The sequence below is a fragment of the Coregonus lavaretus genome (genome assembly GCF_964263955.1).
Source record: "Coregonus lavaretus genome assembly, contig: SUPER_9_unloc_1, whole genome shotgun sequence".
Taxonomy (NCBI): Eukaryota; Metazoa; Chordata; class Actinopteri; order Salmoniformes; family Salmonidae; genus Coregonus; species Coregonus lavaretus.
The window spans coordinates 189,478-205,436 of record NW_028167182.1 but is presented as its reverse complement, the minus strand read 5'-3'; positions in this window follow the sequence as shown (position 1 = coordinate 205,436).

The window sequence follows — 15,959 nt, the reverse complement described above, 5'->3', positions numbered from 1 at the left end:
CGCAGAAGGACAATGTGGGACGACGACGAGATGAGCGCAGAAGGACAACGTGGGATGACGACGAGATGAGCGCAGAAGGACAACGTGGGACGACGACGAGATGAGCGCAGAAGGACAACGTGGGATGACGACGAGTTGAGCACAGAAGGACGACGAGATGAGAACAGAAGAATAACGTGGGACGACGACGAGATGAGCGCAGAAGGACAAAGTGGGACGACGACGAGATGAGCGCAGAAGGACAACGAGGGACGACGACGAGATGAGCGCAGAAGGACAACGTGGGACGACGACGAGATGAGCGCAGAAGGATGACGAGATGAGCGCAGAAGGACAACGTGGGACGACGAGATGAGCGCAGAAGGACAACGTGGGACACCAACAAGATGAGCGCAGAAGGACAACGTGGGACGACGACGAGATGAGCGCAGAAGGACAACGTGGGACGACGACGAGATGAGCGCATAAGGACGACGAGATGAGCGCAGAAGGACAACGTGGGACGACGAGATGAGCGCAGAAGGACAACGTGGGACACCAACAAGATGAGCGCAGCAGGACAACGTGGGACGACGATGAGATGAGCGCAGAAGGACAACGTGGGACGACGACGAGATGAGCGCAGAAGGACAACGTGGGATGACGACGAGATGAGCGCAGAAGGACAACGAGATGAGCACAGAAGGATAACATGGGACGACGACGAGATCAGCGCAGAAGGACAACGTGGGACGACGACGAGATGAGCGCAGAAGAACAACGAGATGAGCGCAGAAGGTCAACGTGGGACGACGACGAGATGAGCGCAGAAGGACAACGTGGGACGACGACGAGATGAGCGCAGAAGAACAACGAGATGAGCGCAGAAGGACAACGTGGGACGACGACGAGATGAGCGCAGAAGGACAACGTGGGACGACGACGAGATTAGCGCAGAAGGACAACGTGGGACGACGACGAGATGAGCGCAGAAGGACAACGTGGGACGACGACGAGATGAGCGCAGAATAACAACTTGGGACGACGACGAGATGAGCGCAGAAGGACAACGTGGGACGACGACGAGATGAGCGCAGAAGGATAACGTGGGACGACGACGAGATGAGCGCAGAAGGACGACGAGATGAGCGCAGAAGGACAACATGGGACGACGAGATGATCGCAGAAGGACAACGTGGGACTACGACAAGATGTGCGCAGAAGGACAACGCGGGACGACAACGAGATGAGCGCAGAAGGACAACATGGGACGACGACGAGATGAGCGCAGAAGGACAACGTGGTACGACGACGAGATTAGCGAAGAAGAACGACGAGATGAATGCAGAAGGTCAACGTGGGACGACGACGAGATGAGCGCAGAAGAACTACGTGGGACGACGACGAGATGAGCGCAGAAGGACAACGTGGGACGACGACGAGATGAGCGCAGAAGGACAATGTGGGACGACGACGAGATGAGCGCAGAAGGACAACGTGGGATGACGACGAGATGAGCGCAGAAGGACAACGTGGGACGACGACGAGATGAGCGCAGAAGGACAACGTGGGATGACGACGAGTTGAGCACAGAAGGACGACGAGATGAGAACAGAAGAATAACGTGGGACGACGACGAGATGAGCGCAGAAGGACAAAGTGGGACGACGACGAGATGAGCGCAGAAGGACAACGAGGGACGACGACGAGATGAGCGCAGAAGGACAACGTGGGACGACGACGAGATGAGCGCAGAAGGATGACGAGATGAGCGAAGAAGGACAACGTGGGACGACGAGATGAGCGCAGAAGGACAACGTGGGACACCAACAAGATGAGCGCAGAAGGACAACGTGGGACGACGACGAGATGAGCGCAGAAGGACAACGTGGGACGACGACGAGATGAGCGCAGAAGGACGACGAGATGAGCGCAGAAGGACAACGTGGGACGACGAGATGAGCGCAGAAGGACAACGTGGGACACCAACAAGATGAGCGCAGCAGGACAACGTGGGACGACGATGAGATGAGCGCAGAAGGACAACGTGGGACGACGACGAGATGAGCGCAGAAGGACAACGTGGGATGACGACGAGATGAGCGCAGAAGGACAACGAGATGAGCACAGAAGGATAACATGGGACGACGACGAGATCAGCGCAGAAGGACAACGTGGGACGACGACGAGATGAGCGCAGAAGAACAACGAGATGAGCGCAGAAGGTCAACGTGGGACGACGACGAGATGAGCGCAGAAGGACAACGTGGGACGACGACGAGATGAGCGCAGAAGAACAACGAGATGAGCGCAGAAGGACAACGTGGGACGACGACGAGATGAGCGCAGAAGGACAACATGGGACGACGACGAGATGAGCGCAGAAGGACAACGTGGGACGACGACGAGATGAGCGCAGAAGGACAACGTGGGACGACGACGAGATGAGCGCAGAATAACAACTTGGGACGACGACGAGATGAGCGCAGAAGGACAACGTGGGACGACGACGAGATGAGCGCAGAAGGATAACGTGGGACGACGACGAGATGAGCGCAGAAGGACGACGAGATGAGCGCAGAAGGACAACGTGGGATGACGACGAGATGAGCGAAGAAGGACAACGTGGGACGACGACGAGATGAGCGCAGAAGGACGACGAGATGAGCGCAGAAGGACAACGTGGGACGACGACGAGATGAGCGCAGAAGGACAACGTGGGACGACGACGGGTGAGCGCAGAAGGACAACGTGGGACGACAACGAGATGAGCGCAGAAGGACAACATGGGACGACGAGATGATCGCAGAAGGACAACGTGGGACTACGACAAGATGAGCGCAGAAGGACAACGCGGGACGACAACGAGATGAGCGCAGAAGGACAACATGGGACGACGACGAGATGAGCGCAGAAGGACAACGTGGTACGACGACGAGATGAGCGAAGAAGAACGACGAGATGAATGCAGAAGGTCAACGTGGGACGACGACGAGATGAGCGCAGAAGAACAACGTGGGACACCAACAAGATGAGCGCAGAAGGACAACGTGGGACGACGACGAGATGAGCGCAGAAGGACAACGTGGGACGACGACGAGATGAGCGCAGAAGGACGACGAGATGAGCGCAGAAGGACAACGTGGGACGACGAGATGAGCGCAGAAGGACAACGTGGGACACCAACAAGATGAGCGCAGCAGGACAACGTGGGACGACGATGAGATGAGCGCAGAAGGACAACGTGGGACGACGACGAGATGAGCGCAGAAGGACAACGTGGGATGACGACGAGATGAGCGCAGAAGGACAACGAGATGAGCACAGAAGGATAACATGGGACGACGACGAGATCAGCGCAGAAGGACAACGTGGGACGACGACGAGATGAGCGCAGAAGAACAACGAGATGAGCGCAGAAGGTCAACGTGGGACGACGACGAGATGAGCGCAGAAGGACAACGTGGGACGACGACGAGATGAGCGCAGAAGAACAACGAGATGAGCGCAGAAGGACAACGTGGGACGACGACGAGATGAGCGCAGAAGGACAACGTGGGACGACGACGAGATGAGCGCAGAAGGACAACGTGGGACGACGACGAGATGAGCGCAGAAGGACAACGTGGGACGACGACGAGATGAGCGCAGAATAACAACTTGGGACGACGACGAGATGAGCGCAGAAGGACAACGTGGGACGACGACGAGATGAGCGCAGAAGGATAACGTGGGACGACGACGAGATGAGCGCAGAAGGACGACGAGATGAGCGCAGAAGGACAACGTGGGATGACGACGAGATGAGCGAAGAAGGACAACGTGGGACGACGACGAGATGAGCGCAGAAGGACAACGTGGGACGACGACGGGTGAGCGCAGAAGGACAACGTGGGACGACAACGAGATGAGCGCAGAAGGACAACATGGGACGACGAGATGATCGCAGAAGGACAACGTGGGACTACGACAAGATGAGCGCAGAAGGACAACGCGGGACGACAACGAGATGAGCGCAGAAGGACAACATGGGACGACGACGAGATGAGCGCAGAAGGACAACGTGGTACGACGACGAGATGAGCGAAGAAGAACGACGAGATGAATGCAGAAGGTCAACGTGGGACGACGACGAGATGAGCGCAGAAGAACAACGTGGGACGACGACGAGATGAGCGCAGAAGGACAACGTGGGACGACGACGAGATGAGCGCAGAAGGACAACGTGGGACGACGACGAGATGAGCGCAGAAGGACAACGTGGGATGACGACGAGATGAGCGCAGAAGGACAACGTGGGACGACGACGAGATGAGCGCAGAAGGACAACGTGGGATGACGACGAGTTGAGCGCAGAAGGACGACGAGATGAGCACAGAAGAATAACGTGGGACGACGACGAGATGAGCGCAGAAGGACAAAGTGGGACGACGATGAGATGAGCGCAGAAGGACAACGAGGGACGACGACGAGATGAGCGCAGAAGGACAACGTGGGACGACGACGAGATGAGCGCAGAAGGACGACGAGATGAGCGCAGAAGGACAACGTGGGACGACGAGATGAGCGCAGAAGGACAACGTGGGACACCAACAAGATGAGCGCAGAAGGACAACGTGGGACGACGACGAGATGAGCGCAGAAGGACAACGTGGGACGACGACGAGATGAGCGCAGAAGGACGACGAGATGAGCGCAGAAGGACAACGTGGGACGACGAGATGAGCGCAGAAGGACAACGTGGGACACCAACAAGATGAGCGCAGCAGGACAACGTGGGACGACGATGAGATGAGCGCAGAAGGACAACGTGGGACGACAACGAGATGAGCGCAGAAGGACAACATGGGACGACGAGATGATCGCAGAAGGACAACGTGGGACAACGACAAGATGAGCGCAGAAGGACAACGCGGGACGACAACGAGATGAGCGCAGAAGGACAACGTGGGACGACGACGAGATGAGCGCAGAAGGACAACGTGGTACGACGACGAGATGAGCGAAGAGGAACGACGAGATGAATGCAGAAGGTCAACGTGGGACGACGACGAGATGAGCGCAGAAGAACAACGTGGGACGACGACGAGATGAGCGCAGAAGGACAACGTGGGACAACGACGAGATGAGCGCAGAAGGACAACGTGGGACGACGACGAGATGAGCGCAGAAGGACAACGTGGGATGACGACGAGATGAGCGCAGAAGGACGACGAGATGAGCACAGAAGGATAACGTGGGACGACGACGAGATGAGCGCAGAAGGACAACGTGGGACGACGACGAGATGAGCGCAGAAGGACAACGTGGGACGACGACGAGATGAGCGCAGAAGGACAACGTGGGACGACGACGAGATGAGCGCAGAAGGACAACGTGGGACGACGACGAGATGAGCGCAGAATGACAACTTGGGACGACGACGAGATGAGCGCAGAAGGAAAACGTGGGACGACGACGAGATGAGCGCAGAAGGATAACGTGGGACGACGAAGAGATGAGCGCAGAAGGACGACGAGATGAGCGCAGAAGGACAACGTGGGATGACGACGAGATGAGCGAAGAAGGACAACGTGGGACGACGACGAGATGAGCGCAGAAGGACGACGAGATGAGCGCAGAAGGACAACGTGGGATGACGACGAGACGAGATGAGCGCAGAAGGACAACGTGGTACGACGACGAGATGAGCGAAGAAGAACGACGAGATGAATGCAGAAGGTCAACGTGGGACGACGACGAGATGAGCGCAGAAGAACAACGTGGGACACCAACAAGATGAGCGCAGAAGGACAACGTGGGACGACGACGAGATGAGCGCAGAAGGACAACGTGGGACGACGACGAGATGAGCGCAGAAGGACGACGAGATGAGCGCAGAAGGACAACGTGGGACGACGAGATGAGCGCAGAAGGACAACGTGGGACACCAACAAGATGAGCGCAGCAGGACAACGTGGGACGACGATGAGATGAGCGCAGAAGGACAACGTGGGACGACGACGAGATGAGCGCAGAAGGACAACGTGGGATGACGACGAGATGAGCGCAGAAGGACAACGAGATGAGCACAGAAGGATAACATGGGACGACGACGAGATCAGCGCAGAAGGACAACGTGGGACGACGACGAGATGAGCGCAGAAGAACAACGAGATGAGCGCAGAAGGTCAACGTGGGACGACGACGAGATGAGCGCAGAAGGACAACGTGGGACGACGACGAGATGAGCGCAGAAGAACAACGAGATGAGCGCAGAAGGACAACGTGGGACGACGACGAGATGAGCGCAGAAGGACAACGTGGGACGACGACGAGATGAGCGCAGAAGGACAACGTGGGACGACGACGAGATGAGCGCAGAAGGACAACGTGGGACGACGACGAGATGAGCGCAGAATAACAACTTGGGACGACGACGAGATGAGCGCAGAAGGACAACGTGGGACGACGACGAGATGAGCGCAGAAGGATAACGTGGGACGACGACGAGATGAGCGCAGAAGGACGACGAGATGAGCGCAGAAGGACAACGTGGGATGACGACGAGATGAGCGAAGAAGGACAACGTGGGACGACGACGAGATGAGCGCAGAAGGACGACGAGATGAGCGCAGAAGGACAACGTGGGACGACGACGAGATGAGCGCAGAAGGACAACGTGGGACGACGACGGGTGAGCGCAGAAGGACAACGTGGGACGACAACGAGATGAGCGCAGAAGGACAACATGGGACGACGAGATGATCGCAGAAGGACAACGTGGGACTACGACAAGATGAGCGCAGAAGGACAACGCGGGACGACAACGAGATGAGCGCAGAAGGACAACATGGGACGACGACGAGATGAGCGCAGAAGGACAACGTGGTACGACGACGAGATGAGCGAAGAAGAACGACGAGATGAATGCAGAAGGTCAACGTGGGACGACGACGAGATGAGCGCAGAAGAACAACGTGGGACGACGACGAGATGAGCGCAGAAGGACAACGTGGGACGACGACGAGATGAGCGCAGAAGGACAACGTGGGACGACGACGAGATGAGCGCAGAAGGACAACGTGGGATGACGACGAGATGAGCGCAGAAGGACAACGTGGGACGACGACGAGATGAGCGCAGAAGGACAACGTGGGATGACGACGAGTTGAGCGCAGAAGGACGACGAGATGAGCACAGAAGAATAACGTGGGACGACGACGAGATGAGCGCAGAAGGACAAAGTGGGACGACGATGAGATGAGCGCAGAAGGACAACGAGGGACGACGACGAGATGAGCGCAGAAGGACAACGTGGGACGACGACGAGATGAGCGCAGAAGGACGACGAGATGAGCGCAGAAGGACAACATGGGACGACGAGATGAGCGCAGAAGGACAACGTGGGACACCAACAAGATGAGCGCAGAAGGACAACGTGGGACGACGACGAGATGAGCGCAGAAGGACAACGTGGGACGACGACGAGATGAGCGCAGAAGGACGACGAGATGAGCGCAGAAGGACAACGTGGGACGACGAGATGAGCGCAGAAGGACAACGTGGGACACCAACAAGATGAGCGCAGCAGGACAACGTGGGACGACGATGAGATGAGCGCAGAAGGACAACGTGGGACGACAACGAGATGAGCGCAGAAGGACAACATGGGACGACGAGATGATCGCAGAAGGACAACGTGGGACAACGACAAGATGAGCGCAGAAGGACAACGCGGGACGACAACGAGATGAGCGCAGAAGGACAACGTGGGACGACGACGAGATGAGCGCAGAAGGACAACGTGGTACGACGACGAGATGAGCGAAGAAGAACGACGAGATGAATGCAGAAGGTCAACGTGGGACGACGACGAGATGAGCGCAGAAGAACAACGTGGGACGACGACGAGATGAGCGCAGAAGGACAACGTGGGACAACGACGAGATGAGCGCAGAAGGACAACGTGGGACGACGACGAGATGAGCGCAGAAGGACAACGTGGGATGACGACGAGATGAGCGCAGAAGGACGACGAGATGAGCACAGAAGGATAACGTGGGACGACGACGAGATGAGCGCAGAAGGACAACGTGGGACGACGACGAGATGAGCGCAGAAGGACAACGTGGGACGACGACGAGATGAGCGCAGAAGGACAACGTGGGACGACGACGAGATGAGCGCAGAAGGACAACGTGGGACGACGACGAGATGAGCGCAGAATGACAACTTGGGACGACGACGAGATGAGCGCAGAAGGAAAACGTGGGACGACGACGAGATGAGCGCAGAAGGATAACGTGGGACGACGAAGAGATGAGCGCAGAAGGACGACGAGATGAGCGCAGAAGGACAACGTGGGATGACGACGAGATGAGCGAAGAAGGACAACGTGGGACGACGACGAGATGAGCGCAGAAGGACGACGAGATGAGCGCAGAAGGACAACGTGGGATGACGACGAGATGAGCGCAGAAGGACAACGTGGGACGACGACGGGTGAGCGCAGAAGGACAACGTGGGACGACAACGAGATGAGCGCAGAAGGACAACATGGGACGACGAGATGATCGCAGAAGGACAACGTGGGACAACGACATGATGAGCGCAGAAGGACAACGCGGGACGACAACGAGATGAGCGCAGAAGGACAACGTGGGACGACGACGAGATGAGCGCAGAAGGACAACGTGGTACGACGACGAGATGAGCGCAGAAGAACGACGAGATGAATGCAGAAGGTCAACGTGGGACGACGACGAGATGAGCGCAGAAGAACAACGTGGGATGACGACGAGATGAGCGAAGAAGGACAACGTGGGACGACGACGAGACGAGCGCAGAAGGACGACGAGATGAGCGCAGAAGGACAACGTGGGACGACGACGGGTGAGCGCAGAAGGACAACGTGGGACGACAACGAGATGAGCGCAGAAGGACAACATGGGACGACGAGATGATCGCAGAAGGACAACGTGGGACTACGACAAGATGAGCGCAGAAGGACAACGCGGGACGACAACGAGATGAGCGCAGAAGGACAACATGGGACGACGACGAGATGAGCGCAGAAGGACAACGTGGTACGACGACGAGATGAGCGAAGAAGAACGACGAGATGAATGCAGAAGGTCAACGTGGGACGACGACGAGATGAGCGCAGAAGAACAACGTGGGACGACGACGAGATGAGCGCAGAAGGACAACGTGGGACGACGACGAGATGAGCGCAGAAGGACAACGTGGGACGACGACGAGATGAGCGCAGAAGGACAACGTGGGATGACGACGAGATGAGCGCAGAAGGACAACGTGGGACGACGACGAGATGAGCGCAGAAGGACAACGTGGGATGACGACGAGTTGAGCACAGAAGGACGACGAGATGAGCACAGAAGAATAACGTGGGACGACGACGAGATGAGCGCAGAAGGACAAAGTGGGACGACGATGAGATGAGCGCAGAAAGACAACGAGGGACGACGACGAGATGAGCGCAGAAGGACAACGTGGGACGACGACGAGATGAGCGCAGAAGGACGACGAGATGAGCGCAGAAGGACAACGTGGGACGACGAGATGAGCGCAGAAGGACAACGTGGGACACCAACAAGATGAGCGCAGAAGGACAACGTGGGACGACGACGAGATGAGCGCAGAAGGACAACGTGGGACGACGACGAGATGAGCGCAGAAGGACGACGAGATGAGCGCAGAAGGACAACGTGGGACGACGAGATGAGCGCAGAAGGACAACGTGGGACACCAACAAGATGAGCGCAGCAGGACAACGTGGGACGACGATGAGATGAGCGCAGAAGGACAACGTGGGACGACAACGAGATGAGCGCAGAAGGACAACATGGGACGACGAGATGATCGCAGAAGGACAACGTGGGACAACGACAAGATGAGCGCAGAAGGACAACGCGGGACGACAACGAGATGAGCGCAGAAGGACAACGTGGGACGACGACGAGATGAGCGCAGAAGGACAACGTGGTACGACGACGAGATGAGCGAAGAAGAACGACGAGATGAATGCAGAAGGTCAACGTGGGACGACGACGAGATGAGCGCAGAAGAACAACGTGGGACGACGACGAGATGAGCGCAGAAGGACAACGTGGGACAACGACGAGATGAGCGCAGAAGGACAACGTGGGACGACGACGAGATGAGCGCAGAAGGACAACGTGCGCAGAAGGACAACGTGGGACGACGACGAGATGAGCGCAGAAGGACAACGAGGGACGACGACGAGATGAGCGCAGAAGGACAACATGGGACGACGACGAGATGAGCGCAGAAGGACGACGAGATGAGCGCAGAAGGACAACGTGGGACGACGAGATGAGCGCAGAAGGACAACGTGGGACACCAACAAGATGAGCGCAGAAGGACAACGTGGGACGACGACGAGATGAGCGCAGAAGGACAACGTGGGACGACGACGAGATGAGCGCAGAAGGATGACGAGATGAGCGCAGAAGGACAACGTGGGACGACGAGATGAGCGCAGAAGGACAACGTGGGACGAGATGAGCGCAGAGATGATCGCAGAAGGACAATGTGGGACGACGACGAGATGAGCGCATAAGGACAACGTGGGACGACGACGAGATGAGCGCAGAAGGACAACGTGGGATGACGACGAGATGAGCGCAGAAGGACAACGTGGGATGACGACGAGATGAGCGCAGAAGGACGACGAGATGAGCACAGAAGGATAACGTGGGACGACGACGAGATGAGCGCAGAAGGACAACGTGGGACGACGACGAGATGAGCGCAGAAGGACAACGTGGGACGACGACGAGATGAGCAAAGAAGGACAACGTGGGACGACGACGAGATGAGCGCAGAAGGACAACGTGGGATGACGACGAGATGAGCGCAGAAGGACAACGTGGGATGACGACGAGATGAGCGCAGAAGGACGACGAGATGAGCACAGAAGGATAACGTGGGACGACGACGAGATGAGCGCAGAAGGACAACGTGGGACGACGACGAGATGAGCGCAGAAGGACAACGTGGGACGACGACGAGATGAGCGCAGAAGGACAACGTGGGATGACGACGAGTTGAGCGCAGAAGGACGACGAGATGAGCACAGAAGAATAACGTGGGACGACGACGAGATGAGCGCAGAAGGACAACGTGGGACGACGACGAGATGAGCGCAGAAGGACAACGAGGGACGACGACGAGATGAGCGCAGAAGGACAACGTGGGACGACGACGAGATGAGCGCAGCAGGACGACGAGATGAGCGCAGAAGGACAACGTGGGACGACGAGATGAGCGCAGAAGGACAACGTGGGACACCAACAAGATGAGCGCAGAAGGACAACGTGGGACGACGACGAGATGAGCGCAGAAGGACAACGTGGGACGACGACGAGATGAGCGCAGAAGGACGACGAGATGAGCGCAGAAGGACAACGTGGGACGACGAGATGAGCGCAGAAGGACAACGTGGGACACCAACAAGATGAGCGCAGAAGGACAACGTGGGACGACGACGAGATGAGCGCAGAAGGACAACGTGGGATGACGACGAGTTGAGCTCAGAAGGACGACGAGATGAGCACAGAAGAATAACGTGGGACGACGACGAGATGAGCGCAGAAGGACAACGTGGGACGACGACGAGATGAGCGCAGAAGGACAACGAGGGACGACGACGAGATGAGCGCAGAAGGACAACATGGGACGACGATGAGATGAGCGCAGAAGGACGACGAGATGAGCACAGAAGAATAACGTGGGACGACGACGAGATGAGCGCAGAAGGACAACGTGGGACGACGACGAGATGAGCGCAGAAGGACAACGAGGGAAGACGACGAGATGAGCGCAGAAGGACAACGTGGGACGACGACGAGATGAGCGCAGAAGGACGACGAGATGAGCGCAGAAGGACAACGTGGGACGACGAGATGAGCGCAGAAGTACAACGTGGGACACCAACAAGATGAGCGCAGAAGGACAACGTGGGACGACGACGAGATGAGCGCAGAAGGACAACGAGGGACGACGACGAGATGAGCGCAGAAGGACAACGTGGGACGACGACGAGATGAGCGCAGAAGGACGACGAGATGAGCACAGAAGAATAACGTGGGACGACGACGAGATGAGCGCAGAAGGACAATGTGGGACGACGACGAGATGAGCGCAGAAGGACAACGAGGGACGACGACGAGATGAGCGCAGAAGGACAACGTGGGACGACGACGAGATGAGCGCAGAAGGACGACGAGATGAGCGCAGAAGGACAACGTGGGACGACGAGATGAGCGCAGAAGACAACGTGGGACACCAACAAGATGAGCGCAGAAGGACAACGTGGGACGACGACGAGATGAGCGCAGAAGGACAACGTGGGACGACGACGAGATGAGCACAGAAGGACGACGAGATGAGCGCAGAAGGACAACGTGGGACGACGAGATGAGCGCAGAAGGACAACGTGGGACACCAACAAGATGAGCGCAGAAGGACAACGTGGGACGACGACGAGATGAGCGCAGAAGGACAATGTGGGACGACGACGAGATGAGCGCAGAAGGACAACGTGGGACGACGACGAGATGAGCGCAGAAGAACAACGAGATGAGCGCAGAAGGACAACGTCCTGAGTGGTGCAGTGGTCTAAGGCACTGCATCGCAGTGCTGACTGTAACACTAGAGATCCTGGTTCGAATCCAGGCTCTGTCGCAGCCGGCCGCGACCGGGAGACTCATGGGCGGCGCACAATTGGCCCAGCGTCGTCCAGGGTAGGGGAGGGAATGGCCGGCAGGGATGTAGCTCAGTTGATAGAGCATGGCGTTTGCAACGCCAGGGTTGTGGGTTCGATTCCCACGGGGGGCCAGTATAAAAAATATATATATATATATATATATGTATTCACTAACTGTAAGTCGCTCTGGATAAGAGCGTCTGCTAAATGACTAAAAATGTAAATGTAAATGTAATGTGGGACGACGACGAGATGAGCGCAGAAGGACAACGTGGGACGACGACGAGAAAGTTCTTTATAACAAACAAGAAAAATATTTGTTATACATTTTGCATGAAAAGGGTCTAAAATAATTTTTTAACGTTCAGCCCTAGAAGGACATATGTAAAATTCAACATACAAAGGTTTTCAAATGTGGTTTTTTAAAAAGCTTTTTTCAAAGAATATTTTCTAAAATCATGATTTAGGCATAATCCACAATGCAACTACTTCGTCATGTGAAGGGATACAAAGTTCTTTATAACAAACAAGAAAAATATATGTTATACATTTTGCATGAAAAGGGACTAAAATATTTTTTTAACGTTAAGCACTAGAAGGACATATGTAGAATTCAACATACAAAGGTTTTCAAATGTATTTTTTAAATAGCTTTTTTCAATGAATATTTTCTAAAATCATGTTTTAGGCTAAATCCACAATGCAACTAGTTCGGCATATGAAGGGATACAAAGTTCTTTATAACAAACGAGAAAAATATTTGTTATACATTTTGCATGAAAAGGGTCTAAAATATTTTTTTAACGTTCAGCACTAGAAGGACATATGTAGAATTCAACATACAACGTTTTTCAAATGTGTTTTTTAAAAAGCTTTTTTCAATGAATATTTTCTAAAATCATGTTTTAGGCAAAATCCACAATGCAACTAGTTCGGCATATGAAGGGATACAAAGTTCTTTATAACAAACGAGAAAAATATTTGTTATACATTTTGCATGAAAAGGGTCTAAAATGTTTTTTTTTACGTTCAGCACTAGAAGGACATATGTGGAATTCAACATACAAAGGTTTTCAAATGTGGTTTTTTAAAAAGCTTTTTTCAATTAATATTTTCTAAAATCATGATTTAGGCAAAATCCACAATGCAACTAGTTCGGCATGTGAAGGGATACAAAGTTCTTTATAACAAACAGAAAAATATATGTTATACATTTTGCATGAAAAGGGTCTAAAATATTTTTTAACGTTCAGCACTAGAAGGACATATGTAGAATTCAACATACAAATGTTTTCAAATGTGTTTTTTAAAAAGCTTTTTTCAATGAATATTTTCTAAAATCATGTTTTAGGCAAAATCCACAATGCAACTAGTACGGCATATGAAGGGATACAAAGTTCTTTATAACAAACGAGAAAAATATTTGTTATACATTTTGCATGAAAAGGGTCTAAAATATTTTTTTTACATTCAGCACTACAAAGGTTTTCAAATGTGGTTTTTTAAAAAGCTTTTTTCAATGAATATTTTCTAAAATCATGTTTTAGGCAAAATCCACAATGCAACTAGTTCGGCATATGAAGGGATACAAAGTTCTTTATAACAAACGAGAAAAATATTTGTTATACATTTTGCATGAAAAGGGTCTAAAATGTTTTTTTTTACGTTCAGCACTAGAAGGACATATGTAGAATTCAACATACAAAGGTTTTCAAATGTGGTTTTTTAAAAAGCTTTTTTCAATGAATATTATCTAAAATAATGATTTAGGCAAAATCCACAATGCAACTAGTTTGGCATGTGAAGGGATACAAAGTTCTTTATAACAAACAAGAAAAATATATGTTATACATTTTGCATGAAAAGGGTCTAAAATATTTTTTGAACGTTCAGCACTAGAAGGACATATGTAGAATTCAACATACAAAGGTTTTCAAATGTGTTTTTTAAAAAGCTTTTTTCAATGAATATTTTCTAAAATCATGATTTAGGCAAAATCCACAATGCAACTAGTTCGGCATATGAAGGGATACAAAGTTCTTTATAACAAACGAGAAAAATATTTGTTATACATTTTGCATGAAAAGGGTCAAAAATATTTTTTTAACGTTCAGCACTAGAAGGACATATGTAGAATTCAACATACAAAGGTTTTCAAATGTGTTTTTTAAAAAGCTTTTTTCAATGAATATTTTCTAAAATCATGATTTAGGCAAAATCCACAATGCAACTAGTTCGGCATATGAAGGGATACAAAGTTCTTTATAACAAACGAGAAAAATATTTGTTATACATTTTGCATGAAAAGGGTCTAAAATATTTTTTTAACGTTCAGCACTAGAAGGACATTTGTAGAATTCTACATACAAAGGTTTTCAAATGTGGTTTTTGAAAAAGCTTTTTTCAATGAATATTTTCTAAAATCATGTTTTAGGCAAAATCCACAATGCAACTAGTTCGGCATATGAAGGGATACAAAGTTCTTTATAACAAACAAGAAAAATATATGTTATACATTTTGCATGAAAAGGGTCTAAAATATTTTTTTAACGTTCAGCACTAGAAGGACATATGTAGAATTCAACATACAAAGGTTTTCAAATGTGTTTTTTAAAAAGCTTTTTTCAATGAATATTTTCTAAAATCATGATTTAGGCAAAATCCACAATGCAACTATTTCGGCATATGAAGGGATACAAAGTTCTTTATAACAAACGAGAAAAATATTTGTTATACATTTTGCATGAAAAGGGTCTAAAATATTTTTTTAACGTTCAGCACTAGAAGGACGTATGTAGAATTCAACATACAAAGGTTTTCAAATGTGTTTTTTAAAAAGCTTTTTTCAATGAATATTTTCTAAAATCATGATTTAGGCAAAATCCACAATGCAACTAGTTCGGCATATGAAGGGATACAAAGTTCTTTATAACAAACGAGAAAAATATTTGTTATACATTTTGCATGAAAAGGGTCTAAAATATTTTTTTAACGTTCAGCACTAGAAGGACATTTGTAGAATTCTACATACAAAGGTTTTCAAATGTGGTTTTTGAAAAAGCTTTTTTCAATGAATATTTTCTAAAATCATGTTTTAGGCAAAATCCACAATGCAACTAGTTCGGCATATGAAGGGATACAAAGTTCTTTATAACAAACAAGAAAAATATATGTTATACATTTTGCATGAAAAGGGTCTAAAATATTTTTTTAACGTTCAGCACTAGAAGGACATTTGTAGAATTCA